Source organism: Peromyscus leucopus, chromosome 2 (assembly GCF_004664715.2).
Source record: "Peromyscus leucopus breed LL Stock chromosome 2, UCI_PerLeu_2.1, whole genome shotgun sequence".
NCBI lineage: Eukaryota > Metazoa > Chordata > Mammalia > Rodentia > Cricetidae > Peromyscus > Peromyscus leucopus.
The window spans coordinates 67,864,719-67,890,622 of NC_051064.1; the positions used below are offsets into that span (position 1 = coordinate 67,864,719).

General features: G+C 39.0%; 1 protein-coding gene across 6 annotated transcripts in view; it reads right to left on the minus strand.

The window, feature by feature from the left end:
* Nucleotides 1–1,195: 1,195 nt before the first annotated feature.
* LOC114688148 (zinc finger protein 431-like) overlaps nt 1,196–25,904 on the minus strand; it is a 61,013-nt gene continuing 36,304 nt past the window's right edge. For 5 of the 6 annotated variants that reach the window (XR_005090849.1, XR_005090847.1, XR_005090845.1 and 2 more), the window contains 5 exons: nt 21,546–21,735; nt 10,750–10,879; nt 8,230–8,336; nt 6,552–6,679; nt 1,196–1,484 (listed from right to left, as the gene is read on the minus strand). The gene's annotated coding sequence lies outside the window, so the exon portion shown is untranslated. The remainder of the gene's footprint in view (nt 1,485–6,551; nt 6,680–8,229; nt 8,337–10,749; nt 10,880–21,545; nt 21,736–25,904) is intronic. The other variant, XR_005090846.1, reaches the window with a different exon arrangement.

A 25,904-nucleotide genomic window follows, 5' to 3' on the forward strand; every position in this document is an offset into this window, starting at 1 on the left:
AGTTGAAGCCTGGATTGTCTTGAAGCACCCAACATGTTAGAGATTCCAGACTCATGGGATGGGATACTTGCCAAAGAGAGCTGGTAATGGAGTGGATCAAGCCCAAAAGAAAGAAATGTGTTATAGTCAACAAAGCTAAACAGAGCTAGAGATCTGAAGAGCATTTTGACATCAAATACAGAGATGAAGAGTTTGGAATTTACCCAGATAAGTTTTGGTCTTGCTTTGGTCCAGTATTTCCTCACTATGCTCCCTTCCCTATGTTTTGGTATGTTCATGTATATCCTGGGCCATTATATGTTGGAAGTAAATGAGCTGGTTTTTTTATTTTGATTTTTATAGGGGATTATAGTTAAGAGACTGCATGAATCTCAGAAGAGACTTTCAACTTTAAACATTAATGAGACATGAGAGACTATGAGGAATTTTGAAGTTGGACTAAAATAGATTTTGCATTATGATATCATTACAAGCTTATGAGTGCCACGGAGTAGAATGTGGTAGTTTGAATGTAATTGGCCCCCATAATCGCATATGGAGTGGTACTATTTGGAGGTGTAGCTTTGTTGGAGGTGAGTATTGCCTTGTTGGAGGAAATGTGTCATGGTGGGGTAGGCTTTGAGGTTTCCTATGCTCAGGAGACCACCCAGTGTCTCAGTTGACTTCCTGTTGCCTGATCTCAGCTTCAGCACCACATCTGGCTGCATGCTGCCATGCTCCTGCCATGTTCCCCACTATGCCACGATTATAATGGACTGAATCTCTGAAACTGTAATTGAGCCACCCCAAGGAAATGTCTTCCTTTGTAAGAGTTGCCATGGTCATGGTGTCTCTTCACAGCAAGAGAAACCCTAACTAAGACAATGTGTGAAAAATGATTAGAAGCAGGACTGACAGAAGGAAGGGACTAAGGGGAACAAGGAAAAAGAGGAGGTTATGGGGGATACCAAAGTACCCATGTTTGAAACAAAAGGCCTTTATGAAACGCATTACTATGTACCATGAATATATGGCAATAAAAACTTAAAAAGGAAAAACTTCCCACATGAACTTTGGGCTAAGACAGCTTTACCTGTATACTCCACTGAATATGTTAGAAAGCAATAATGCTAATTATGTACAAACTCTGTAAGAAAATTAAAGAGATTATCTCCTCCCTTCCAACACCCCTCAGGAAAAAAAACCCAAAAACTTCTTATATTGTCATCACTTTTTATTATTGGTGATCTGGACTCTATGGATGAAAAGCAAATATGAAAAACACAGACAACTTTTGAAAATTAAGCAGATACAGAACATATATCTTTAAAAGATACAACAGCAGAAAAATGAAAGACTAATGGGAACTAAGAAGTAAAAGGCTGAATGATACCCAGGAAGAAAATGCTCACCAAGGGGGTAACTCCTCAAGTCAGCAAATGTTGAAGGGTCTGTGATCTGTGCTAGTCCAGCACCTGATGAAAAACTGCAGCAGTAGAGACAATCTAGAAGTGAGAATAGAAGCAGTATTTAACAGTGACACATACTTATAGGGTGCCAGGCACTGTTCTAATACTTCACACGGATCAGCTAATTTACGCTATTAACTCAAGTGTTTATTTAGGCCAGAGTCAAACTATTCGGAGGTGAAATCATGGCACTGTTATTAATGGTCCACCGCTTTAGACAGTCACTGACCATCAGTGTGTTTTAGCTTCCCCAAGCCTGAGCTGGTCATTAGAAGACATAATCAAAGTGTGATATAGGATTCTCTAAAACTCTATTAGGGGAGTCTACCTAGCAGACACACTGGTCACTATATCTTTACAGTTGCTGTTAACAGTAAAATTATTATTAAATCTTAGAATCCAAGGTACCAGTCAGAAAGCATAATTGGGAAGAGATGCTTTTCCATGGAGTTCCCTCAAAAAGTTGTGGGAGCCTGTTCTTAGGTTTCTCGTGGCTTTACCCAGCAGGTCCACATAGAGGATGATCAGGACCACTGGCCTGAGTGCAGGTGTCTGAGATGGTCTGCACTTGGCTGTGCTGGAGGAGGAGGTCTTTTGCTCCACCCCTTGGTGTCTCTATAAAAACCCTGAGGCAGAGACAGTCAGGGCCCGTTGGAAAAGGTTCCAGGCCCTCTTCGAGGCTATCCTTTATTTTCCACCTGTGTATCTCTGCAAGATTCTCCGCAATAAATCCTTCTATCTAATATTTCCTGCTGCTCACACTCTGGGAAGCTGTGGGGTTGGTGGGTAAATGTCCCATAAAAAGTTAAGCATTCTATAGCTTTAGGGTTTTCTCAGCATGAACCACACATGGTTTAAAAAACATTATTATGAAATTTAAAAAACCCTCACACTAGTTTCAAGTTTTAGGTCCTCCCTTTTAGAGATGGCAGTGTGATCAATCCTGCATTTCCTTAAAGTGAATGGTGTTGACAGTGGCATATGGCTGGGGAGTCTTCCAAAGAAATGGCTCCACACAGCCTTCCCCTGTTCTTTTCTCTGCCTCTAAGGTCACAGTAACAAAAGAGAAAATCTGGGATGCACACCATCTGTCCAGACCGTTCCCTCACTGCTCATTTCTCCTGTTCCTCAGAGAACTTCACACTTGGCCAACACTTCTACTAGAAAGAGCAGTGGGAGGAAACCAAAGTGGTCTCTATGACAAATGTGGCAGCTGAAATGAACGCTGCTTGTGAGGACTGTGTTTTCAGATCACACCCTGAGAAGAAAAATTCACCTTTGATAGGAAATTTAAGACAAAAGTCTGACACTTTTACAGGACTTCTCAAAACACAGATGTAGTAACCTCATACCGCGTTGATTAGATGGTATCTAAATTTCTCACAAGACTATGAAAGGCATCATTTTCCCACTAATACTATAGTGGCATTAATACAAGCTAAGAGCATTCAGGAAATCTTGAATTCCTTCAGATATTTTTGTTCAACAATATTTTTAGTCCTTAAAACATGGCTGCATGACAATGTCTAATATTATTTCCACTTTGACTTGGAGGAACCATATGCAGAGAAGTTAAATAGAAAATTGCTGAAGGAAACAGCACTTGTCACATGTACAGCTGGGATTTAAAAGCTGACTCTATGACGTTAATTTCTATGGTATGCTACCTTATAAAGAAAAACTAATTATACACTAATTTTGGAATTTCTATCATATTTTGAAAAATAAGGTGTAAACATTTTGAAAACACTCCCACTCACCTAACTATAACGGAACCTCAATAAGAAACTTTCTCCATAAGATCAGGCTGTAGGCAAACCTCTAGAGCATTTTCTTAATTAGTGACTATGGGGGAGGGCCAGACTCATTGAGGGTGGGGCCTTCCCTGGGCAGGAGGTTCTGTGTTCTATAAGAAAGCAGGCTTCCTGTAAATCGAATTTATTATGCTTAAGTATGTCCTAGTATCCCTGATTTCTCCAATACTCTTATCATGAAGTGGTGTTGGATTTGTCAAAGGTTTTTTCAGCATCTAATGAGATGATCATGTGGTTTCCTTCTTTCAGTTTGTTTATATGGTAGATTACATTGGCAGATTTTCGTATGTTGAACCTTCCTTGCATCTCTGGGATGAAACCTATTTGATTGTAGTGGACGACCTTTTTGATGTGCTCTTGGATTTGGTTTGTGAGAATTTTACTGAGTATTTTTGCATCTGTGTTCACGAGGGAGACTGGTGTGTAATTCTCTTTCTTTGTTGAGTCTTTGTATGGACACAATGAACCTGACAGAAGAAAAACAGCCTTGACTGCACTGGCACAGGAGACAACTTCCTGAACAGAACACCAAAAGCGCAAGCACTAAGATCAACAATTAATAAATGGGACCTCATGAAACTGAAAAGTTTCTGTAAAGCACACCATCCAAAGAACAAAACAGCAGCCCACATTTTCACCAACTCCACCTCTGACAGACGACTAGTGTTCAAAATATAAAGAACTCAAGACACTAGATATCAACAAACCGAATAATCCAATTAAAAAATAGGGTACAGATCTAAACAGAGAACTCAAAATACAGGAATCTCAAATGAATGAGAAACACTTAACACCCTAAGCCATCAGGGAAATGCAAATCAAAACAACTCTGACATACCATCTAACAATTGTCTGAATGGCTAAGATCAAAAACACAAGTGACAGCTCATGCTGGGGAGGATGAGGAGCAAGGAACTCTCCTCCATTGTTGGTGGGAATGCAAACTTGTACAGCCACTTTGGAATTAAATATGGCAGTTTCTCAGAAAATTGGGAAAAATCTATTTCAGTTCCAGCTATACCACTCCTGGGCATATACCCCAAGGACACTTCATGCTACCACAAGGACACTTGCTCAACTATATTCACAGCAGCTTTATTCATAATAGCCAGAAACTGGAAACAACCTAGATGTCCCTCAACCAAATAAGGGATAAAGAAAATGTGGTACATGTACACAATAGAGTATTACTCAATTGTAAAAAACAACAGGCATCAGGGGATGTATGAAAATGGATGAAATTAGGAAAAAAAATCATTCTGAGCAAAGTACCCCAGACCCTGAAAGATAAACATGGTATGTATTCATTTATAAGTGGATATTAGCTGTTTACTAAAAGATAACCATGCTATTGTCCACAGACCCAGAGAGGCTAAGTAACAAGAAGGGCCTACAAGCTGGGCTGAAGGGAAGAATCTCCCTGGGAAGGGGAAATGGAACAGATTTTACAGGTGAATTAGGGGCTGGTGGGGTTGGGAACAGGAGGGATTAGGTGGGTCAGGAGAGGGAGAAAATACTGAGAGAAATTATTGGAATAAGGGGGCATGTTGGGGGCAAGGCAGAAACCTAGTACAAGAGAAACTCCATGGAATCTACGAGAGTAACCCTAGCAAAGTCTCAGTAATAGGGGACACAGAGACTGAAATGGCCATATTCTGTAACTAGGAAGGGCCTCAAGTAGAAGGGTTGGGACACCAATCCAGTCACAAAACGTTCACCCTAGTTTGTCCTGCCTGCAGAGTGTTCTGAGACCAGAGTTTAGCAGAATCCTCATCAAAGAGACCAGAGTGACTTCATCTAGCAACTGGGGAAGCAGATGCAGAGTCCCACAGCCAGACATTAGGTGGAGCTTGGGGAGTCCTGCAGAGGAGAAGAAAGGAGGATCAGAGGAACCAGAGGACTCAGGGACACCGAGAACACACCCCACAGAATCAATGGACTCATGAGGGCTTGCTGAGAAGAGGGAGCTTGTGAGGGTCTGATCTAGGCCTTCTCCACATATGTTCATGGCTGGGTAGTTTGGTGTTCTTATGAGATTCTTAATAGTGGGAGTGGGGGCTGTCTCTGAGTCTTTTGCCTACTTATGAGATGCTTTTCCTCCTAGTGGGTCGTCTTGTCCAGGGTCGATGTGATGGTATGTGTCTGGTCTTATTGTAGCATTACTATGCTGTGTTTGGTTGATGTCCCTGGGAGGCCTGCTCTGTTCTGAGGGGAGACAGAATGGGGATGGACCTGGGGGAAAGAGGAGGTGGGGAAGAGACTGGAAAGGGGAGGAAGGAGAAACTGTAGTTGGGTCATAAAGTATGAAAAAATAAAGGAAAAAAGTAGCCTGAGGAGTCAAGCCATGATCAGCAAGCCAGTAAGCAGCACCCCCCATGGTCTCTGCATCAGTTCCTGCCTCCAGGTCCCTGTCCTCTTTGAGTTCCAGTCCTGACGTCCTTCCATGATGGACTACAATGCAGAAGCGTAGGTCAAAGAAACCCTTTCCTCCCCAACTTGTGTTTTTGTCATGGTGTTTCATCACAGCAATAGTAACCCCAACCAAGACACATATATACCCATTGACTTACCTATTTCTAAGTATATTTAAATTTTAAATTACTTTTTATTTATTTGTGTGTGTACATGTGTAGGTGGGCACAGCATGTTGTATGTGTGAGATCAGAGGACAATTTCTGGGAGGTGGTTTCTCCTTCCAGCATGCAGGTCCCCAGTGATGCAGCTCAAGTTGCTAGGCTTGGCAGCAAGTGTCTCACCTGCTAAGCCATCTCACTGGCCCATTTCTCTTCCTTTGTATTTTTATTTCTATGTATCTTATAGTCAGACTGTACTCAGTGGAGTGTGTTGTCATCTAGCAAAGTAGTTTTAATAATTAATAAATGTTTAACGAACACGTTCTAGAGTCAGAGTCAATTAGGGATGGATAGTTTGTAACTTTCAGGAAAAGGTTTGGATTACTCTCAAACCTCCAGAACAAATTTACTTTACAATCTTCAGATGAAGACTCAGGGATCCTAGGAGGATGGATGAACCCAAGAAAAACTGCATCGTAAGTTTGCTATGGTAACTCAAGAGCTTTCATCATGACTCCTTCGGTTGACTAGCCTTGGCAAGGCTCCCTCCTCTCAGACCATCCTCACAGCCAGCTCTCACGAGAACTTCCCAGGAAAGCTGGACTGTGGGTGAGCTGAGAGCATAGTAGCTGCTGATGGAGTCCTGGGGACTTTCCTTTCTCCTTTCTGAAATTACTCCCAAAGCCCCTTTTAATAAGTACTTCTCTGATTCATACTTAAACTTTTTCCCTGTTTTGGCCTGCGTGCCTCCATTCCACATATGGTCAGTCTCTTCATAGAAGAAAAAAATGTCAAGTTTGACGTCATCTTTTCCCTGGAAGGAGAGTTCCAAGCTGTCTTCCACCTATAGGGAAAACGAAAACCTTCACGGACTGAAACAATAGACACACATTTCCTATTTTAAATGAAGAAAAATGTTTATACAGTGAGCATTAATTCTAAGATGAATACTTTTAAAACTTAAATCCCTGTGAAGTGGGATACTATACTAGCCTTTCTTAAATGCATATATAATAATGAGTCTTAAATGATCACAATTCATGAGTAAATGCCTCATGGTAGTTAAAACTGTCACTCTGCAGGGAAAATTGAAGTACCAATTCCAGAGCCCCTTTTGAACAAAGGAGGAAAGGAAAGGAAACTTATCCTAAAAGTAAAGTTCACATCAGACTTGGTGCATGTATCTTCAACAGCATCATATAGTAATTTATGTGACCCTAAAGGAGATGAACCCTAATGTATCCATCTGTAGGCTCCACTCAAAGCAGTGTAGACACCAGCCTTTGGCAAGTATCTGCTCAGTGACTAAAGCTACTGCTTTGGGCTCAGAAAACACTATTTTTTTTTTTTTAATAAATTAGAATGATTACATCTAATGGGTAGAAATAATTTTCCAGGAATGAAAAAAAAATTCCCTGGGAACAAATTAAATCAGCATTATCACAAAGGATCATGGGCATTGTGAACAGCAATCAAACTGTCTAGAGATCATTTGGGCCACAGTGCCCTTGCCCACATTAACCTCTGAGGAAGTTGCTCACCTTAGCACACATGAGACAAACAAGAAACTCAAGTGCTTGTTAAACATAGCTCAATATCTTTATCCATTAGCAGTCGATGGCATATTTGTGCTGATGATTATTATGACATTTAATCCTAAGTGAGCATTTAATTAGACGACTCAGGAAAAAAATGTAACATCAAACAGAGTAGCAGGATTCTATCTTTATATTAATTTTGTGCCATATTATTGCATAAAAGAATGGCAACACATTCACTTACAAGAGCCCAAGTTCCTTCTTTCATATTATCATTAAAAGGCATATTTTTGAAATTTTCCTTAACTAGTATAGAAATGTTAAGGGATAATAAGCTTCCACAGCACATGCTGGTAAGTGCTGGGTGATAAAACTTATGTTTGACAGACTTTTAATCATGTATAAGTTAGTTAAGGTAAACTTTACAACTGAGACACATTATTTATGAAATTCATTGTCACCAACCTTCCCAAACCTGTGTTCTAGTGGAAGTCCAGCATTCTGAAATGCCAAAATAATATCAGGTTTGTAATCTTGTATAAAAATTCCTAGGTCGACATCTTTGCTATAAGGAATAATACTGCACTGCCGATACCTTACTAAAAAGGAGGAGGGGATAAAATATGTTTAAATTATATTTGGAAGGTTAGTTATTATCATGAACAAACTTTATAGTAATGGATATCATTTCATAAGGTTGTGGTTGGGGTGCTTGATTAAAATTATTTTTTAAAAGTTAAATCCCAAACTAAACTACTTGGTTATAGTAGTTACCTTGAAGAATCAATCTCCATGCTTTTTTCCCTCCCCGGCCCTTCCCTCCCTTGTTCCCTCCCTCTATCTCTCCCTTCCTTACCCTGGCCTGAGTGCTCAGCTTCCTCAAAAGTTTGAATGAAATCAGATATGATGGCTGACACTTTTAGGCCAACCTGTTTCAGACAGCCAGAGCTACACAGTGAGATCCTGTGTAAAAAAAAAAAAGTTTTCAGGATACATAATTTCTGAGTAGATCATTAGCTTTAATAATGTATTAATTGGTCCATTCACTTAAACAATTGCTGTTCAGAGTGTTTAAACGTTAAAGTTTAATGATTGAGACTGCTGTAAGATGTGCTAGGGATATTTAATTCTTTAATATGCTTTCCTGAGTCCATAATCTATAGCACTTAACAGCTCCCACAGCTCATAACTGATGGGTCACATAAAAGATCTTTTAAGGTATGATATTCAGTGCACACTCAATGCTATTTCTCAGTGTTTCTTGTGTATCTACATCTTGCTTCGGTACCTCAACAACGAACTGAGAAAGCTTACACCTAAACATTACTAATAACTCCAAAGTCTTCCCTACTAGCTTCTAACCTTTCTACTCCAATAGCTTTTAAAGTACGTAAGTGTCTATAGTCATCCCAGGAGGCAATGCTATTACAAAATATGATTTGGAATTTTAAAGGAATTCTAATAAACAATTATGAACTATTAAAAATGAAGGGTTTGCTGGGTGTTGCAACACTCACCTCAACAATGGAGGCTGAGAAGGTGGATCTCTGAGAGCTCAAGGCCAGCCTGGGCTACACAAAGAGTTCTAGGTCAGTGTTGCTATATAGTAAGACCCTGCTTAAAACAAAATAAAAGCTGGGCGGTGGTGGTGCACGCCTTTAATCCCAGCACTTGGGAGGCAGATTCAGGTGGATCTCTCTGAGTTCGAGGCCAGCCTGGTCTACAAAGCGAGTTCCAGGAAAGGTGCAAAGCTACACAGAGAATCCCTGTGTCAAAACAAAACAAAACAAAACAAAACAAAAAACATTAAAAAACCATGAAAACCTAAAATTAAAGGGATCCTTAAATATCATTTAATACACAGTATCATCAAATATAACTCCCTCATTTTATAAATGAAATAAACCACGAGGGTAAAATTTCAAATCAAACGACTAAGCATTTTTAGCTACTGACTATAAAAACAAACTTGATTCTATAAAAAGGTTTTCCAAGCAAACATGCACACACAAAAGATTACCATGTATTCTTTTATGCTTTTACTGTTTTGTTGTTGAGACAAGGTCTCACATATCCCAGACTGGCTTTGAATTTGTTTTGTTGCTATGGCCTTGAACTTTTTTTTTTTTTTCTTTTTTGGTTTTTCAAGAAAAGATTTCTCTGTGTAGCTTTGACACCTGTCCTGGATCTCGCTCTGTAGACCAGGCTGGCCTTGAACTCACAGAGATCTGCCTGGCTCTGATTCCCGAGTGCTGGAATTAAAGGCGTGCACCACCACCGACTGGCTGGCCTTGAACTTTTGAGCCTCCTGCCTCTACCCTCTGTGCTAAATTAAAAATGTGTGCCTCACCCTAAGCATGTAATCTCTCACATAGCCCATTATATAGAACAGCCACAAATCTCAGGCTACACCTGTTGTACCTGCATAATTATTTAAGGCATTTCCTTTCAAAGTGTCCTGAACGGGAAAATAAATTCTCTGGTAACTTTTAAAAAGCTGAACTAACTGGAATTAACTTTTGTACAAATACAGTCACAATAAAAAAAAAACAGATACAATTATAATCAACTACAATAAAAATTGAGAAGGAACAGATAAATGCAACAATCTTAAGGATCTAAACAATACTAAAGTCCAAGAAGCTGACGTAATGAGTGGGGTATCTGGAACCCTTTCTCAGATTCTAATAGCTGCCTGTTTAAAACTACAAAAAGCATCTTTCCCCATCTCAGGGGAACAGTGATGCCTAACCAGTGATGCTCTCAATGATCTGGAAGTTATGGATGACCTTAAAGCATGCCTGTCAATCTTCCTCTCACTAGAAATGTTTCCTGCAATATTTCAATTTAAAGCAATAATAATCTTGGAGATAGAAATAGCAAAATGCTAATTTAAGGATTACCTGAAAACCAAACATACTCTACATGTCTGATGTAAATTTATACACATTATTATATCTTTTAGTAAATACAAGTGGCCTTACAATTCTATTTTATAGGGCTGGAGAGATGGCTCAGGAGTTAGGAGCACTGGCTGCTCCTCCAGAGGACCTGAATTCAATTCCCAGCAACCACATGGTGGCTCACAACCATCTATAATGGGATCTGATACCTTCTTCTAGCACGCAGGTGTACATTCAAATTATATGTAGAGCACTTCTCAACATATAATACATAAATAAATAAGTCTTCAAAAAGATCTATTGTATATTTCATCAATTACTTTCTTTAAAGGAGTCAACACATCTTTGCTTCTACATTAATGTTTGTTCAGCTTATAAATATTAGAGTTCCGATATCACTGAGTCTGATCACCTCAAACATTCACTCCTAAAGTCAAAAGGAAGAGATGGAGATAAAAGGAAAGCATTTTTACCTAGACAAGTTCCACTGCTCAGCCAGAAGGGTACTCCCAATTTCTATAATGTATTGGCTGCTAGTTGCAGTAATTCCTTTGCCCTCCTCCGAAAGGCCATAACATCCACAGTGTTATCCTCAAGGTACTGCTGCAAGTTTAATAAACAGTTATTTATTATAACAATCCCTAAACTGCTAGAAACTTTTCTATGATATCTGAATTAAACTTGAAAACTGTATCTTTTTTCTGCTGCAAAAACAATCCAAATGTAGGGGGCTTGAGTGGCTCAGTGGCTTTGGATTCTCAACACCCATATAAAAGCTGGGATTCATGGTATGGGTCTGTGAAGCCTATGCTGTGTAGGTGGGAGAGAATGGAGACAAACAGATCCTAGAGTTCCTTGGCCAGCCCATCAAGCCAGTCCATCAGTTTCAGGTAAAGTGAGAGACACTGTCTCAAAAAATAAGATGAAGAAGTGTGGACTGCTGCTAACATGCCAAAGCTCTGGTGCATGGCCCCACTCCCACGTGCATGTAGGAAGCACTAATTGGATTCTGGGAGTTATAAAAATAAGAAGACATGAAAATGGAAAGGGGGTATATTAGGCAGGAGTACAGAGGACATGGGAGTGGATATAATTAAGATGTAATAGCGGAAGACACCCAGTTCCAACCTCTGGCCTCACAGACACAAGTACACAAGTGTGCCCACATATCTACATACAGGCACAAATGCATATATACCCTACAAGCCCAGAAATCAAAGTTATAGTTACTTCTTAGTCACGCATTAAAATAATTCAAGTAGATTCTAGGAGCAGCTAGGTTAAGAGGAAGAAATATAAATAATGAGGATTCCCCAACGATGAGATTTAAACTGTTATCCATTTCCTCTGTACATCAGAAGTTAGCAGGTTGGGCAGTAGGAGAAAAGAAGAGCTAATTACAGAGCCAGGAGCATTATTTAAACCAAATAGATTAAATGATGTTTTAGATGCAGTTATTTACTTGTCTTTACAGATTGGGTCATCAAGCAGAAAGACACATTTTAAATCATACCATCTGTGTTGGACTCTAGGTCCATTTCCTTTGGGATGGACAAATCATTTTACAAGAGTATAAGCACTATTAGGAGGGGACATTTGTTTGGGGTATTGTAAAAAATACCCCAGTGTCTAGAACAGTGTCTCTACATCTGAAAAATGAACAACAGAATGGGAAGAAACAAATTTCACTGTGGTTAATGTCCTCATTTATAACTTAAAGATAATAACTATGCTTTATACAACTACTGTACAGATCGGAATGAAAGCCCTTTTGCAAAGTATAAAAATTTGTGCTAATGTTATCTTTTACTTAGTCATTTTAATTTCTGATTTAGTACGTTTTATTCTGTAACTGAAGAAAGCAGCATGAATTCTTCAGTGATATTTCACTATGGAACAAAATATAAACTCTTTGGTCTAGCAGACCAGGGACACAGGTCTTTGGCTACTATCTGGCCTCATCACCAGCCTCTTTTTACATGCCCTGTTATAATAACAAGATGGAACTGATCCAATATACCACACCCTTTCTAGCCTATGTGACCTTATATGTTGCTTTCTTCTTCAGTATGCCGTGACTAACAAAATCATGTTTCAGCTCCAGCCTCTGAGAAATATCCTCATTTCCCTAAAAAGACAGATGAGTGTGTTTCACCAATGTTTCCATTCAACACTTGCTAATACATAAAGCCAAGCAAAATAGTCAGCTCCTCCATGAACTTATAATGGTTGCCACTTACACAGAAAATGTAAGTCTTTAAATTTTTGTTTTTACTATTTTATGTATATGAGTTTTGCCTGCATGCGTGTCTGTGCACTATGGCCATGCCTAGTGGCCATGGAGGAAAGAGGAGAACATCAGAACTCCTGGAAATGGAGTTATAAACTGTTGTGAACTGCCATGTGGGTGCAGGGAATAAAAAACAGGTCCTCTGGAAGAGCAGCCACTGCTCTTAACTATTGAGCTAGTTCTCTATCTTTTCAGTTCTCTACCTTTTTAATTCTTATATTTAGTTGTAACTGTTGGTTTTGTTTCATTTTCCTAGTGAGGCTGTAAACATATGAGAACTGGTACTGCATTTCTCCCTCACTGAATCAACAGCTTTAGAATGCCACCTGGTACACAATAGGTTAGCAACAAATATTGTTGAGTGGCTAAATGAAGAAATGATTGTAGCTGTAAGGTTTCTTGGATCCCATCCGGTCTTGAGGTCCTGCGATGCTTATAAAATAATCACTCAGAGGCTTATATTAATTATAACTGCTTGGCCATTAGCTCAGGCTTATTACTTACTAGTTCTTACACTTAAATTAGCCCATAATTCTTATCTATGTTTAGCCATGTGGCTTGGTACCTTTTCTCAATTCTGCCTTGTCATCTTGCTTCCTCTGTGTCTGGCTGGTGACGCCTGACTCAGCCCTTCCTCTTCCCAGCATTCTTCTCATCTGCCTGCCCTGCTTATACTTCCTGTCTGGCTATAGGTCAATCAGTGTTTTATTAAACCAGTGTACAAGAGCATTATCCCACAGCAAATGACTAACTCTGACAGTATCCTAAATATCATGTGATTTCTTCTCTTTTACAACAGAGCAGGAGAGAATATAGTTCACAGAGGCATGTCCCTGGGACTACAAGGAATAGAATCGCTACATGGATCTTGAGGGAAGAAAGAGTATCCTATGAAAGAAAGCTCCCTGCAGGAAAGCAGTTTTTATGGATTAAGCAAATTATACAGAATATCCTGAAATAAAATATCCCTTTCCTTAGTCACTACTTCTTTTAGAACAAATGACTGGAAAGAGGTCCACATTTTTGTGCGTGTTCTAAGAGAGATGCCTAGAGCTGCACATTTATGGACTATCTATCATTTAGATTAAGTGCTATGCCAATAATGCCTGTCAATGTTAAAAGCATCTTAAAGCTACAATTTCCTCTCTGTTAAAGAACACTTGCCTTATGGGAAAGCTCCCTTCAAACATGTTGGTCAGAGGAGTCTAAGAACCTTCCCAAACAATGTAAGTCCTCGTCCTTGGTTGTGTTCCAGAACATGAAGGTAAGACCTTATTGCTGAAGACACTACACACTTCAGACCCAGGGCTTGGAGGAGTCAACCCAGAAATGAACAGCTGAGCACAGGACGTCCATCTCTAGTTAATACATCTATAACACAGTCTTTACATCGAAGACTCAGGAAACATGGAAAAGGGGGCAGAAAGACTCTACAAGTGAAAGGATCAGAATGTCTACTATGAGAGAGTATTCTCTATAGATAACAGGGATGTATACCTAAAAATCTTAACAATATGGTCACCTAAACAAGACCTGTACAATGACAGCACCAGCTGACATTACAGTGTGGATGGGGGAAATTCCACAAGGCTCCAACCCGAGATGAAGAGCTACTGACAATTAATGGATGCTGAGAGGGACAATCCAATCTCTCCACTAATGAGTCCCCTGACGGGTCATCCAATGTTGTTTAGTTAGATCTGACAACTTAATTGGGCTGGAGATAATGATTTGAATTTATAAATTTCAACAAACAGATTTAGAAATAAATATAAACAGACACATGCTTGATAAGTGAGAGGGCCTGTGTACAGAAAAACCCAAACAGCAATGGGCATGCTCCCTACTGTCCAGATCTTGGCTTATACAAGGACCCACGACTCAGAGAAATGGCTGAACCCAGGGCTGAGACAGGAAATTCACAAGATGAACTTAGAATATCTATGTTTTGCTAAAAATGAAGAAAGATGGAGATAAGACAGAAGACACAGAAGCTGTGGTCAAGAGTCTTCTAACAGCCACATATGCAACAATCTTCAGATTAAAATCAATGATAAAAGTAAGGGTCTACAACTCATGAAAACAGGAAACCTTGAGTTTCTTATTTAAATAACAAATTTGATGAGAAATGCTAATATTTAAATAGTTGCAAAGTATCTTGCAAAAAAATACTTGTAATTACAAAGGGAAAAATGCAAAGTCACAAAAGACTTTAAGACTTGAAAACTGGTTGAGTGATGTGAACATCAACAGTGTTCTGTAGCCCTTTCTCTGAACTTAAACATTTCCACCAGGGGAGAAGGGAGGTCACAGGACTCAGGAAGTAAATGAAAACTAAACGTCACAGGAACCCCCCAAAAGCAGCAAGCTTCACAAGGCCTCACCCCAAGGTTATGAGAGCATCAACAGTTTCTAGGGTCTGAGACTGATGGTGTCCTGGAAGCTGTTAGGAGCTCTAGGGCACGCAGCTTTCCTAAGTGTCACTTACACACTGAGGAGCTTCTTGGTGATGTTTAAAACTGGTCTTGCTATATGTCTTAGCAGGCCTTGAACTTTGAGCAATCCTCCTGTCCTGGCCTCCCAAGTGTGGAAATTACAGGCATGTGCTATCACACAGAGTTAGATTGAGATTAAAAGCAATGTATGTTAATTCTTGATTTTTTTAATTCAGATATAGAGAATATTCTGGTTTTTGGAAAATACTGAGTTATTTGAGGTTTCAGGACACTAATTTATAGCTCACTCTCAAATGCACCAAAAAAAAAAACCAAACAAACATATTATTTGCACTGTAGTAAAAATTGTTATGTAAGTCTGATACTCTTTTTAAAAAACATTATTAAATAAAATAAGAAAGCTAGGGGACTACTTTACTAGATTTTTGTTTCTTTGTTTTTTTAAATTTAATTAATTCATTGCTATAACCATACTGTGTATTTCACTTCATTGAAGACTGTTTGGCGCCATCAAGTGTACAAATGGGTGTATTTCACTTTAATTTGAAAGTGGACCCTCCTGGTCTTTTACTTACTTATTATCGTTCTAACATGAGGAACAAAGAATGAAACACGTAAGAGGAAAAAGATAAAGAACATGACCAAGCCTTATAGTGATTCCACATTAGTAATATCAATACAATGTCAGAAGGGAAAAAGAAATCAAACAAATCAGGCACCACAAATGGCCTGGCAGCAACCGACTACCGGGAATAAAATAGGTGCCCGCTGTTCAGTTCACAGAATTAGGAGGGTATGAGACACTCACAGTTCACTGTGGTAATTTCTATGGCAGAGTTGGGCAATGACCTTAGGGTAGGAAGCACAAAACTCCATAACTTCCTCCTCCTCCTGGCCATTCTCTTCTTCCTCCTCCTTCTCCTCCTCCTCTTCCTCTTCTTGTTCCTCCTCCTACTCCTCCTTTTTCTCCACTTGGGCTGTAAGGCTGAAGTCTTGGGTCCCAGCATACAGTATCTAAGACCCTTGTATTTGAGCACTGGCTACTGGGCAGCAATAAAAAGTTGATACTTAGTTTCACATTCTATTTGTCCTAATTTGCTTTATATTGTGTGATAAACACTAAGATCAAAATACAACTCAGGGGAGAAAAGGGTGTAATTCATCTTACTAACTCCTATTCACAGTCCACCCCTGAAAAACTCAGGGCAGGAAGTCAAAGTAAGACCTAAAGCACAGAGTTGGTTGGTGATGGCACATGCCTTTAATCCCAGCACTCTGGAAGCAGAGGCAGGTGGATTGCTGAGTTCGAGGCTAGCCTAGTCTACAGAGTGAGTTCCAGTCAGGGCTACACAAAACTCTCTCAAAAAACCAAAAGAAAAGAAAAAGCCCAAAACAAACAAATAATGAAAGAACTTAAGCAGAGCCCATGAAGTCATGCTACTTATCGACCTACTCATCTATAACTTTTATACAACCCCAAATCATATGCATAGGGGTGGCACTGTCCACAGTGGGCTGGTCAACCCCCCAAAATAAAAAAAAAAAAAAAACCCAAGCAAAGAAGAAATGAAGCAGACACCCTTCAGGGAAGAAGAAACTGTGTGTGCATGCCTATGTTCTTGCATCCAAGTGTGAATCCCAGGGATGCTTTCTAACTGAGATCTTCTGCCTTAGCTGGCTGGGTGCTGGGGTTACAAACTTGCCTTAACAGCCAGCAGAATCTATGCTTTCCCGTTGGAGATAGGCTCTTGGTGGTCCAGGCTGCCTCTGCACTCACTGTATAGTGGAACATTACCTTCAACCCTCTGCCTCCATCTTTCAAGTGCTGGGATTATAGGCACCTGCTACCACACCTAATCTATGTGGTGGGGGAAATCAAACTCAAGCCCCATGCATTTCACACAAGCACTCAACCCATTACGCTACACCCCTAACCCTTAGGGGAAAAAATGAAGTTTTTAACTTTAAATGAAAAGAAACTAGTAGGATAAAAAATGATCAACTTAACAAGACATTTAAACCTATTCTGCATAAGCCATCTTTACTTCCTCTTAAAAACTAAACCACCTACTGAGATTACATTCAAACAGTCTGACTGCCCTCTTCTCCTAAGAGAAGAACTGCCTACATTCCTCTTTACAGCCACTTCTCTCCTGACTACATCTCAGGCCCTCTTGCTTGGCCAAAGACATTGCTCTGCTGGACCATTCCTATGAATATACAAACCTGAAATTATTTTTCCCATTAAAATTAATTAAAACAAGAAACAAAACAAACCAAAACCTATTGACAGATCTTTCCTCCAACAATTTCTTTTTCTCCATGGTGCAAAACTCCCAATGTCACTCTCATTGCCTTTAATTCTTTCCTATCAATTCACTTGAGCTCAAATCCGCTCTGCCAAACACTCACAACTACTACTGACCTCCACAATGCTAATTCCATTGGTTGGTAGCTCTTATTTCATTTCATCTACCAAAACTTGGTAGCATCTGCCTTACTGGAACGGTTCATTTACTGGACTCTCCTGAATCCATAGTACAGACATCTCCTGCAATGTCTCAAGACACTCTCTCTTTTTAGGTTCACTTCTTTGGTATCTCAGAGTCTATGAGCCTTCTTTTTTTTTCAAGACAAGGTTTCTCTGTGTAGTCTTGGTTGTCTTAGAATTCAGAGATCTGCCTCCTGAGTACTGAGTGTGCCACTACTGCCACCAAATCTAGTAGCTTTTACTTAAAATGTATTTATTATGTTTATGAGTATTTTGCCTATACACATATACCATATGTGTGAAGTGTTTGCAGAGGCCAGAGAGAGCATCAATTTTTCTGGAACTGGAGTTACAAGAAATTGTCAGCTACCACAAAAGTCAAAGATCAAGGGAAAAATCTTTGCACAATTTTACCAAGCAACCAACTTAAAACTTTTCCAAAAGTCTTTGCTACATATGTTCTACATGGCTGTAAGGTTAGTTCCTATTACTAATGATAGCATGAGAAGTTGTTCACTGTGAACAACTGCTGCCATTCTTGTTTCAAATCTCTCCCTCTAACGGAAAATGAATTACTGAACAAATGGGAAGCTAGCCCAGCATAACAGCCTGTGAGTGGCCTTCTAGGTAATAAAAAGAGCCAAATGCTGAAGGCACTGGGGTGGCTTGTCTGATTAGGAAGAACAATATAAGGCTTGCTCCAGTTACTGCTTTGTCTTTTACTTAGCCATCAACCCCAATATTTTCAACTGTTGTACAGCATTCTGAAAGCCATTTCATCTCATATCTGCCAATCTGAACATACTCTGTTTAGACAGAGTTTTACTTATACTTCAGAGCAGCTCCAGTAAAGACACAAGCTTTAGGTCCTGAACACTTTAATCATGAGCAAGGAACACTCAATCTAGATCCCAGCTAACTCATGCATAAAACAGAGACATAGGCTCACAAGGACTCTATAATCACTTACTTCAACTTTATTTTTATTTATTTGTTTGTTAGTTTATTAAGGGGTGAGAGAAGGTGTGTCATGACACATGTATGGAGGTCAGAGGACAACATTCAGGAGCTGGTTCTCTCCTTCTACGATGTGGGTTCCAGGAATTGAACTCAGATTGTCCAGCAGGGAGGCAAGTGACCTTACCACTGAGCAATCTCACTTTATTTTGCAAATGGTAATGTAAAACCTTAAATGGTAATGTAAAACCTTAAATGTAAAAGCCTCTCAACTTTATTTTGCAAATGGTAATGTAAAACCTTCAGTAGGAAACATAAGCTGCTAGAAGCTATTGTCTTTGATCATATACATGTAGAAAAAACTAAGTGAGATGCATCACATCCACTAGACTAGCTTAGCTCAGTTGGTAATGCTGTTAAGAATCCCAACATGCTGGGCGGTGGTGGCGCACGCCTTTAATCCCAGCACTTGGGAGGCAGAGCCAGGTGGATCTCTGTGAGTTCGAGGCCAGCCTGGTCTCCAAAGTGAGTTCCAGGAAAGGCGCAAAGCTACACAGAGAAACCCTGTCTCGAAAAAACCAAAAAAAAAAAAAAAAAAAAAAAAAAAGAAAGAATCCCAACCAAAGGAATCAAAGCTCAAGAAGTGACCAGCTGAAAGCCAGATTGCACATGTAATAGTCTTATTAAATAAGAAACACAGAGCCAAATGCTGAGTTAAAAGCCCAAGAGGTCAGAGCAGTAGCTAAAAGCTGAGACTTAAAAACCCTTTCTTACCCCTCACTGCGACTGCCGTACTTCCCCTCTGAAAGAGACCTACTTCCTGTGTATCGGTCTCTTTTGTTTGTTTGTTTGTTTTGGTTTTTCGAGACAGGGTTTCTCTGTGTAGCTTTGTGCCTTTCCTGGGACTCACTTGGTAGCCTAGGCTGGCCTCGAACTCACAGAGATCCGCCTGGCTCTGCCTCCCGAGTGCTGGGATTAAAGGCGTGCGCCACCAACGCCTGGCCCAGGATCTGTCTTTTTATTGACTTTCTGTTCTGTCTCTCATTGGTTGTAAACCCAACCACATGAACTTCTCGTCACTGCCTGTCTATACAGACCTCCAGGTCTTCTATGTTTGGTATTGAGATTAAAGGCGTCTGTCTCCATGCTAGCTGTATCCTGGAACGCACAGAGATCTGCCTGTCATGTGACCAGGATTAAAGGTGTGTGCCACCACTGCCTGGCTTCAGCTATGGCTTGCTATTAGCTCTGACCCCCAGGCAACTTTATTTATTAACAAATAAAATCACATTTTGTACAAATGAAATATAACCATACCAGATAATTGAATAAAGACTTGAACTATGAGCCCAGACTCAAGAATTACTACTACTGCCAGGCAGTGGTGGTGCACCCCTTTAATCCCAGCACTCAGGGGGCAGAGGCAGGTGGATCTCTGAGAGTTAGAGGCCAGCCTGGTCTACAGAGCTAGTTCCAGGACAGCCAGGGCTACACAGAGAACCCCACAACAAACAAGAATCGGTACTACTGCTATGACTATCAAATAGAGTAAGACCTTTGCCCTGCTAAGCTCACTTTTCCTGCTATATATCCTAGGTCTTAACAAGTCATCAGTAAATACAAGTTAGGCAAGCGCCCTGAATTCAAACCACATTAAGCTGTTAGGTGTAACAAGAAGAAAATAATCCCTAGAAACATGTCTTCTCGTTTTTTGGTATGAACTGTAAGCCAATTATGAATGGATCTCAACTTCAGATAGGGAAACTCACAATTTTTTGAGTTTACAATAGGTGTGGTTTACAATACACTGCATAGAAATGATACATTAAGTTTTGAACTTTTGTCTTTTCCTGGCCAAGTGACAGGCTATTCAATACTCATGGTACTGTGGAGCTACCAGCCACATGGTAATGAAGGTACTCTATTTCATAGCATACTATACGCCAAACTATGGTGGTCAGTAGATGAGGCTTGTTATTTTTTTACTTACAATATTTTTATCCTATAATGAGTTTATCAGGGTACAATCTTACTGTAAGTTGAAGAATATCTGTACTTGAAAATTAGAGTCCATAGAATGCTCACAAAACTACCATTCTACTAGAGTTTGTATTTCAGGATATGAGGGGAATGGCCCTGTGGTATCTGTTACCACACTGACTGTCAGGTTAATTTGGCTGGCCAGGCAGGTGTCCCCATCTTCCATCACTGCTCCATGTTTTTCTCTCTTAAAGTCGAGCACTCAGTCAGTCAAAGAGGACTGTTCTTGGGCCAAGGGTATATGAGGAGCTGTGCTCCCTGACAGAACATCCAAACAAACTAGTCTGCATTTCAAAAGCCTGAATGACTGTCCTGAATCTGAAAAGTCAAGCCCATCCCTCTATGAAATACAATATAACTGTTCCTTACCTTTAATTATTAAATAATTGGATTGATTTCCTTTGTAGATCACAGAAAATATAAACTCATCTAGTTAAGTGGCTAGGGCCTAGAGGACATCTACAGGAAACTCCAAACATAAGAATTAGGTCTTCTTTACTCTAAGATAGCAAAAAGTCCCCTTCCCTAGACAGTGACCAATGTAGGGTAATCTCTCCTAAGATCCTGGAAAGCTATGTAGTTATCCCAACATGGTGCTACAGGCATTTACTATTATGAGAAGCTACTGGACTCCAAACCAGTATCTACACATCTTCAGTCCTACAAGCAGCAACAAAGGTAAGTTCTACTATAATTCTTCTGGTAGATATTATACACGAAGATAAAGTAATTTTGATAACATATCAAAATTATCATTGACTTCATTTAACTGAGACTAATTTGTGGACGATAATTTTTATTTATCAGAAAATGTGAATAGATTAAATATGATTGAAACATTACTTTTGATTTAATTATATAATTACAAAAACATTTCATTATAATTTTGAACTGCCTACTACATCCTACAAAGTTGAGAATCCCTGTGAGAAATGTTTCTGTAAAGGTTCAACACTATTAATTGAATATACTGCAATGTAAATGTTAAGAAAACACAAAGCGACAATGATGTCTAATAAGAAAAAACAGAACTACCTTTGGTGACAAACAGTGCTTGTAGTAGTACAGTTGAAACAGCAGAAATGCAGAACTAGTCAGTGTTAACAGGGCCAAGATTACGTTCTTATTGATTCTACACATTGGTGTGTGGTGTTCTCTCGGTTGTTCTCAACAGTAACCCAGCTGTTTTCATCTTCTTCATGAAACAGGAAGATATTCTTGTTTTCTGTGAACAAAGAGATACTTCTGAAAAGAAAAAAAGGCTAAATAAAAAGAAAAATAAAAAAGGAAATTAAATTAACTTCAACAAAGATTGAGAGCACACACACAAAGTTATTTAGTGAAACATAGCAGTACATGGCTATAAGGCTAGCATTTGGTATGCCGAGGCAGGGGGTAGAAAGTACAAGGCCAGCCTGGGCTACACAGTGATTTAGACCAGCTTGAGTTACATAGAAAGACCCTTTCTTGAACAAAAACAAAACAAAACAAAAAACATAAAAAGAAAAACTGGAGAAGAAAAAAAGCTAAGAAAAAGCCATCTGCGGTACTACAGAGCACTTTGACCAAGAGGAATGCAGGGAGGGGCTTCTCCAATGTCTGTGACACAGCAGATGTGACCTGGGACCTCTGCATCTCAGAATGTATGTCTGACAAGTCCAAAGGTGATATCACTTCGGACAATACTGAGAACTACTTTCATGGGAAAGAAGTGAGAAAGTGTTTAGTCAAGGAGGACAGTATCTGTTTCTTTGTGAAGTGTGTGTGTGTGTGTGTGTGTGTGTGTGTGTGTGTGTGTTAGAATGCTCATGTATGACCCTGGTATTTGCAAGGGCAAAGAACATCTTGGAAATCATTTTGGTCTTTCATCCTTGGTGTCAACTCAGATTATTTGTTTAGTTAGAAATTTAGTATGTATGTACTTCCTACCTCCACTCAAACACAAGATCTTGCTTAAATATTTTTTAAATGTCCTATTGTGTTTTGCTTTATTTCTTCAAGAATACTAATACCTCTTTCACTTAATAATCTAAGATTTCTCTGTTATGTTTTCTGGTTATAACGAGAAACTGGCAAACTATGTTACCTCTGTCTTCTCTCCTTTTCCTATTTATTTCTGCTTGGTTATTGTATTCTGTATCATAACTGTTATTTTACTCTTACTGGTACAGTGTTCCACAATGACCCTATATACCTTTGGCACACTCAGTCTCTCTGCAGCTTATAAGAAAAGAATGGATACGTACTATTTACTTTCAGTTTTTGCATAGTTTAAACTGATGTCAGTAGAGTTTGCCTGTGAGGTCACACTTTATTTCCCGATAAGTTACAGTATTCATAATTGCCCTGTAATGCTAAATATTCTCGATTCAATTACACAGCTCCACCTACATTGAATCTGATCGATTTTCATGAGATGCAGAGTGGAAGCACACATATTTCCTATCTTGTTGACATAGACAATGTAATGATAGTGATGGGCATATATTCATTTTTCTTTGGTGTTTGTGTATTCATTCAACTTATAAAGATTTCTGTGTAGAAAACTTTTGGAGTCATTTAAATACTTTTGTTGAAACATTGGATCTCTATTTCCAGAACTACACTAAACTAAGTACATCTCCTTTATTACCTATTTCAGTTTGTTCAACTTCCAAAGCCTGTCATCAAGTCACCTCACTGTGGCTTCAACACTGACTTCCAATTCTAATGTGTGTTATTTCTCCTTGTGTGTCTGTTCCTCCTGAGCTCTGCCAAATTTCTCTCTTATAACTCCGAGCTCTTGAGCCAATGAACAGTGTCTTTATTTTTTGTAGGGCTACTAACTGAACCCAAGGCTTCTTTCCCAGATTGGCAAATTATCACTGAGGTACAGACAATAATGTCATTTTAGAGATTTTATTTTTTATTTATTTAGAGATTTTTAAAATGATTTTTAACTATAAGTACATGCACGGGTATGTTCGCATGTGTGCAGGGGCACATAAAGGACAGCGGTGGCCAATGCCCCTGGAACTGGAGTTACAGGGGGTTATTGAGTCACCTGATATAGGTACTAGGAGGCAAACTCAAGTCACTCAGAGGAGTACTACATATATTAACCACTGAGTCCTCTGTCTTTCATTTCAAAAGTTTAACTGTTTCATAAACTAACCCACCACTTAGGCCTGTACAATTTCATCATGGGTTGTCACTTGTTTTCTGGTTTATTTTCTTCTTGTTGTAGCATTTTTCATGGACCATGCTCATTTCCTTTTAATTACTTACCTTTGAATGGACTGAGCACCCCAAGACCAGTTATTCTTAGGAATACTGGGGTAGGAGAGAATAGTATTGCATTCTAGACTAGATGGAAGTTCGTTCTGACAGAACAGTTTATACACGTGTTTGGGAGAAAAATGGAGAATTCATATTAGATCTTGGAAAAAGTTAAAACATTATTCCTTCATGAAAAACAGGTACCAAAGAGTCTGTGGCAATCTCTCCCTCTGCTTTCCTGCCGTAAGAATAGTGCACTTGTATATACCTTATTTGCTTTTCTTCTTGCTAGTTCATGCTGCCAAACATCTATGGATGCTCCCATGCCTCCCTATGTGTCCTGACCTACTGTAAACAGAAGAGCCATGTCTTTGTTCTGTCAGTTCAGAGATCTCTTTCTACAAGGATCTTGTTTTTACACGTGGCAACCATTTTTCAAATATTTCAGTTTGGAGTTACAGCAATATTTGTCTATGGGAATCTGTATTGTGTTGTATGAGGGTAACTTCAGACAGAATAGAGTACAAATATTTTTACTCTGCCATTTTAAATCCTTAAGTTCTGGTGTGGAGTTTTGAAACAATCTAAATAAACTGACAGAGCTGAAGCCACATAAAATAAGCACTGTAAGAAATAAAATAAGATCAACTACTCAAAGAGAAGTACAAGAGAGAAGAGAATTACCTATCCTATCTGCAGATAATGTATCAAGGTGATGGGATAAATCATGATTTTCTCTATTAAACTGTCAAAATTAGCAGCATCCATTAACACTGATGGTGGTCCTAGTGTCTGCTGTCAGCTAAAACTTGTTACAATGGTTTCTTCAGAGGAGGTCATGGATAACAATTATTTGTCACCCTCCAGATTTAGCTATTCCTCATACAAGTATTAAATAGCACACCAGTGTAATGCACGCTGCTTCTTGGTGAAATTTAAGCTGACATTCAGACCACCATTGTTAAGCTTCTCTAAGTTCAACTATTTTAAAGTCCAAACTAATACACTATAGTTTTTTGGGATCTATCACTACTTTACAACGAATACAACATTAATTCATTAATACAGAAACCACTTAAACAATGCAATGAGACAGTTTTAAAAAGAGGTATCTCAGAGCAACATCATAAGCCCTGGCTTATTCAGTGGCAGAGGTCCTAAATCAAGATAATATTAATGTATATACTTCTTATTTGTGACATTTTAGCCACCATTGTAAAAAGAGTAAAAAGGATAATGCATTTGATACTGAATCATGTGTAATGGAAAATAGTATCAAGCTAATAAAATAAGCAGACAAAAGGGGAAAACAGATGTCAAATGTACAGCTGATTGCTGATCATTTTACCTCATTACATCTCTTTTAGAGATGAAAGTGCAGCTTTGGATGTACACATGAGGTATTTAATGTTTCTTATATTCTCCTCTATTAAGCAATTTAAAATTAACATTTTAAAACATGTTGAAAAAATAGCAAATGTTAGGAGTGTATAATTTACCCTTGGACTTTTACACTGGAAACTGACACATGAGGATCATGAGTTCAAATGTATTCCAAACAAATTACTGACATTCAACCTAGGCTGAATAACAAACAACATCTAAAGGGAATTTGTGAAAATATGAAAAAGAAAACCAAGAATAAAACCCACCACCCTTTCACAGACATCCTTACTTGAAAAGTATGATCAGCATTGCCAGATGTTTAAATAAACAATGGACTACTTAGATGATGGCCATTCTATTCTATACATTGCAATAGAAAAACATCTATCTCGAAGTGAAAGCACAAACCAGGATAAACAATGGCCACAGAGGAATATAAGGACCACAAATTGAATTTGACTACATAGATTTGCAACACATATAGCACACTTTAAGAATTACTCCAAATATTGCAAAATAGAACCACAATGCACTGATCTCCAACATCAGTCTTGTGTGAACATGATAATTTGCTTCCTTCAAAGCTAGGATGTTAAAGAGATGAAGGAAGTCCTTTTTTTGAAACTGAGACAACTGTGGTGTATAAGTTCTTTACAAAATCATATACATGAATAGGCTTTCCTCTTGTATGAGTTCTTCCCTATTTTTTGATATCAAGATGATAGTAAAAGGTTTTAAATTAGAGGGCTA